Here is a 5,879-nt window from a genome sequence, read left to right as displayed (position 1 = left end):
ACAACAACAGGGCAATTTAACAAAAGCCCACACTGACATTGAGAAAGCAGGCCAGAAAAATCCTAGCTTGAGGTCTTTGCGGGCAGCCATCTCTTTATTCCCTCAGAGCCAGAGACGAGCATCCTCAAGTGTACCACCCATTCTCATCCCAAACAAGGTCATTAGAAAGGAAACTGGAGGACAAGAAATATGGCTGGAACTGAGCGGAGCGCCACAACCACAAACTCCAGCCTCGCGTCCGTGCTGTGCAGTCCCTGGTCGGCACTTTTTGAGACGTCTGAGGGAAGATCAGCATGTGTTTTATATTCCGGTCCGTGGGCCGACTCAATCCATCCCTCCCGATGCAAGGACGTGCGTGTCCCGGGGGAGCCCTCATTTGCATTCCGACTACAGGCCGAACGGCAACCAGGCTGCAGCTTTCCTGAGCGCCTCCTCGATGGAACCGGGAGCCATGTTGGATGATACATGACTGGTAACGGAGACCAGACCACAACCAGAACTAGTTTAGTGTGCTGTGTGTCTGTGTGCTGTGTGCTGTGTGCTGTGTGCTGTGTGCTGTGTGTGTGTGTGTGCTGTGTGTGTGTGTGTGTGTGTGTGTGTGTGTGTGTGTGTGTGTGTGTGTGTGTGTGTGTGTGTGTGTGTGTGCGCGCACGCGAGTGTGTGTGTGTGTGTGTGTGTGTCTGTGTGCTGTGTGCTGTGTGCTGTGTGTCTGTGTGTGTGTGTGTGTGTGTGTGTGTGTGTGTGTGTGTGTGTGTGTGTGTGTGTGTGTGTGTGTGTGTGTGTGTGTGTGCGCAAGCGAGTGTGTGTGTGTGTGTGTGTGTCTGTGTGTATCAAGTGTGGGGTCAAGAAAAAGAAAGACAAAAAGTGAGCCATTTAGACTAGAAGAACAGAATGAAGGAGCGAGATGAAAAGATTAGAGAGAGAGAGTGAGAGAATGTAGAGAAAGAGAGAGAGAGGGAGAATATGTGTGAATAACATCCCCTTAAAAGCAAATTAACTCTCAAATTGATCACGCATAAAGCTCCCATTTTTATACTAATTAAGAACATGTGAGAATGTGTGGCTGTAAAGCATTTGTGAGAAGCCCAAACAAAGCGCTACTGTTGCATGTGCATGCACAACACTCCATCCATTCAAGGCTCCAGAGATGGAGTGGATTTATGAAACAGAAAAAAAACCTGAGCAAGAAAGAAAGACTCGATGCATAAACCATTACTCCGAGATCGAACACTTCTGAATGTACTCTTCACACACATACACACACACACACACACACACACACACACACACACACACACACACAGAGTTTACATAACAGTGACTGAGTTGTGCTGATGAATGGAACTTTGGGATTTACCGTGATGCATTTCTTGGCTTCGTTTCCATTCCATTCACCAGGACATTTCTACACTCATGATGTCATGATGAGTGCAGCAGATGCGGGACAGATGTTCATCTGGTTTTTTTCATGAGTGGCATGAGTGACAATCACCAGGACCTATCACATCACACTCCATGTCATAGTCTATGTCTATATCAGCTGTATGGCGTATCTGTCATAGTGTGTAGCGCAAAGCTGCTTTTAGCTAAAGAATAATGATGCTATTCTGAAGCTCACATCAGGGCAGAGGCCATTCCAGTAGTTGATAATGTGGCACAACATGTGTCTCGATGTTATGATATGGGTTGTTAGACACGCAAGTTGTGATGTAACATCATTTGTCGTATTTATGATATTCAGACTTATTTCAGCAGTCAAAGGGCAGTGTACTTTGGTACTGCTGCTGTTGTTCATAACTGATGAACAAAGCAAGTGTGTGTGTGTGTGTGTGTGACTTGTGCATGTTTTTGTGCTGTGTAATCTTCCACTTGCTCAGAGGAAGCAATCACATGATACAAAATGAACTTCAGAATCAGCCTTCAGCCCTCTCCCGCTTATACAGATCATACAAATGATACAAATGAACTTCAGAATCAGACACAGACTTAGCCGGAGCACATCTAACCCTCAGATGAACCTGTGGACACAGCATGCATTACTGTAACAGTGTGAACTGAAACTCACCTAGGAATTAACAAGAGAATTAAACAGTCTGTGCATGTTGCGTCATAGGTGAGGCAAGTGAAAAAAGAATCTAAAGAATCTGTTACGCAGTATCACGGCAGAAGCTTAAAGCTCTGCGTGGCACAGTAAAAAAAGACTCTTACATTAAACTGCTATCATCTTCTATTCTCTTTTCTTACATGGGTTGACTCTCATTCGCTGGATTGTATGAAGCAAGAGCTTGAGCAGACCAGAGAGAGGCACTAATGGAACCCTTTCTGATCTGTCTGTCTCTCCACTGGGCCAGAATTCACCTGTTTGTTTCCTCTCTTAGCCCTTAGCTGCTGGGAAGGCCTTGAGCTCTGAGTAGAATGAAGGCGAGCGGGAATCTGCGTGTGTGTGTGTGTGTGTGTGCATGTGCCTATGTGTCTGTATGGTTGTAGAGAGTTCAGCCCTGGGGCCTCTGGTTTGTGTGGAAGCCAAAGTGTGTGTGTGTTACTTTTCTCCTCCTCCTCTCTTAATCTGCCCTGCCGGGTGTGTGTGTGTGTGTGTGTGTGTGTGTGTGTGTGTGTGTGTGTGTCTGTGTGTGTGTGTGTGTGTGTGTGTGTGTGTGTGTGCTTGTCACGCTGACATTCACTATCTGTGGACATCCACTAACCCACTCAGTTAAATGTCACACATTTACACAGGCTGCTCTGTACATGATTCTAACTCCTCACTCTCCCTTACCCCCCACTCTCTCTCTCTCCCTTACCCCCCACTCTCTCTCTCTCTCTCTCACTCTCTTTCTCCACCTACCTACCTTTCTCTCTCTCTCTCACTCTCTTTCTCCACCTACCTATGTGTAGACTTACATAAACTTAAACATCCATAAGGTAAACATAATTGTATTAGGGGGGGACGACGACACAATACAATATGTGTTATTCACATGTGTATGTATACATGTATAGACATGTTAAATATATTTACATTTAGGTTTACAAGAGTCCCTCAGGTTATGACACAATGAAATATATGTAGCTGCCAAAGCAGCTGAAGGTCCCTCTCCTGAGAGGACAGCCATTTTTTTAGCCATTCATTTTTGTCAAAGACTTCAAAGTTTGGGTTCAAAGTTCAAAGTTTGGGTTCTCTTTTCCTCTCTCTCTCTCTCTGTCTCTCTCTCTCGTTTACTCTGCCTTGCTTCTGTTACATCTGTTTCTCTCTCTTTCTCTTCACCTCTCTCTCCTTATCTCTTTCTTTTCACTCCCCCTCTTTTTCTCTCACCTCTCTCTCTCCGTCCCATACACTTCCTCTTTAGGTGTACCAAGACAGCTTTCTGTCTGTAACTGATGACTGATCACTGGTAATTGCACAATTAATTCCCAGTCAAATCTGACAATGACCAGGGATGTCTCAGCTGTGTAAGGAACAGCACTGACATACAGCTGGTGTGCTGTGCTGTGCTGTGCTGTGCTGTGCTGTGCTGTGCTGTGCTGTGCTGTGCTGTGCTGTGCTGTGCTGTGCTGTGGTGTGCTGTGGTGTGCTGTGCTGTGCTGTGCTGTGCTGTGGTCAGGGTTGTGCTATCCAGCTGGTGTTCTGACCATAGCTTGGGCCAGCTGTAGGTATTCACACGCCACATGTCCTCTTCCTCTGGCCTATATCCGTCCCCCCTGCAAGTCTTCTTTCATCTTTACTCTCCCTTTCTCTCGCTCTCTCTCTCTCCCTCCCTCCCTCTCTCTCTCTCTCCCTCTCTCGCTCTTTCTCCCTCTCTCTACCTCTGTCTCCTCATATCTATCTCTAGCTCTCTGCCCTGCTTCTGCTCCCCCCTTCTCGCGTAACATGTGTTTTATCACGGTGAAATATTGACCGGGCAAAGCGGGACCAGATGTGGACCTGCTCTCGTTTCTCAGGGAACGCAGAGTCGAGAGCACAGGATGAAAACACCCCACTGCTCCTGCTTCTGCGTCTGCTACCTGCTCCAAACCGCTAGCCTTTAGCGTAGCCTTCTTCTCATAAAATACACACACTCTACACACACACACACACACACACTGTACACACACTGTACACACACACACACACACATTGTACACACACACACACACACATCTCAGGAGAACCCATCTCTCTTTGATGTCATCTTGAGATGCTGATGTGTTATTGTCTTTGCTAAATTACAGGTGTCCCATGTTGAAGACACATTTTTGAATTGCTAGTCATCTCTATTTTTCATGGTGGAGCCAGGAGTGAAAAAGTAGCGAGGACATGGAACTACACGTCTACATATGTGCACACTGGCAAACCTAACGTGCAGTCCTACCACAGGCAATGTGAACACACACTTATCTACACACACTCATAAACGCGCGCGCACACACACACACACACACACACACACACACACACACACGCACGTACTCCACAGCTGAAACATCTGGCACGTAAGCCATGTCTCCTGAGTGGAACATCATACCAATAAAAGTCGGCCCTAACCCCTCTCCTCTGAAAGGAAATGAAGTCAAATCCAACCTCCCTGGCACAACATCATTCATATGCAACAAACTGTCATGTCTTAAAGACTACACATCCCAGGAGGCCTCATTAAGGTTGCGGCTGCCGCTGCAGACAGAATGGGGCTGGGTCATACCGCCTGCTGCTCAGCCCGGGTCTAACGTCCACTGTGCTGGAGAGCATGTAGCCTTCCGGACCACAGTTTCTCAGAGCTGTTTCCACCATTGTCATTACAGTACCATTCTGTGCGATGGAGTCATTCGATCTGAATTGATTCTACTTGATTCACTTCTATTCAATTTGATTAATTTCTAGTGAATTTCAAATGAACTGAATTCAGTTGAGTTGATTTCAGAGAGAGAAAGGGATGGGGGTGAAGAGGGGGATCCCATGTTTGTGAGAGAGCAGAGGCGGTTCCTGCCAGCCCGCCCGCCCGCCAGTGGAGGGGGCTCCAATTAGAGTTGATGTCCATTCCTTCAGAGATGTGCTGTCATAACACACTCGTCTGGGTAGCGGCAGGTCAGTGGCTGAGCCTGGGAATCTGGCACCTCCGGGCCGCTCCACTTTCTCCTCTCCCTCTCTCCTCTCTCCTCTCTCCTCTTTACTCTCCCTCTCTCCTTTCCATCTCTCCTATCTCCTTCTCTCCTATCTCCTTCTCGCCTCTCCCTCTCTCCTCCCCCTCTCTCTCCTCCTCAACTGTGCTCCGCTCCAGAGCCCCTAGCTCCTGTCTGCTGTCTGGTCCATTGCGCTAACTGGGTTAGCAGGAAAATAGGTCGCACCGAGAATCAAGGGTGGGGGGAGGCAATGGGATGCAGGGTTTGTCTCTGTTGTCGGGGTTTCATGGTGCTGGCCTCTGCTATTCTCAAGCTAGTGTGTGTGTGTGTGAGAGAGCGAGAGACAGAGAGAAAGAGAGAAAGAGAGAAAGAGGGGTGAAAGCCCATCGGTCACTGAGGAGAACCCACTGTGGTGCTGTGGTCATTTGTTTTCCTGAGGCATCCTCTCAATGCAATCAGTATTAATAGACCACAAAACAAACCACAGAAGCAAACCTACAGCAAAATTACCCATTTTACATTTCTGTCCCCAGAAGCCCCTGCACAAAATAATCATTTATGGCCTTTTTGCAATTCAACCATGGCCTTTGTGCAACGTATATTGTACTATCTGTGCTTTAGGTAACATGCTATTAACACTGAGGCTCAGAATCTTATAGTGATGGTTATCTTATCTCCCATGAACACCTAAAGATACTGTATGTTTCCCATGCGTTCTCAGCCTCCCTATCAGGTAAACCATCTGAATGCGTATGTAAATGGTAAATGGACTGAATTTATATATCGCT

This window comes from Clupea harengus, chromosome 5 (genome assembly GCF_900700415.2).
Source record: "Clupea harengus chromosome 5, Ch_v2.0.2, whole genome shotgun sequence".
In the NCBI taxonomy this organism is placed as follows: domain Eukaryota; kingdom Metazoa; phylum Chordata; class Actinopteri; order Clupeiformes; family Clupeidae; genus Clupea; species Clupea harengus.
This window is presented reverse-complemented; position numbering follows the sequence as displayed.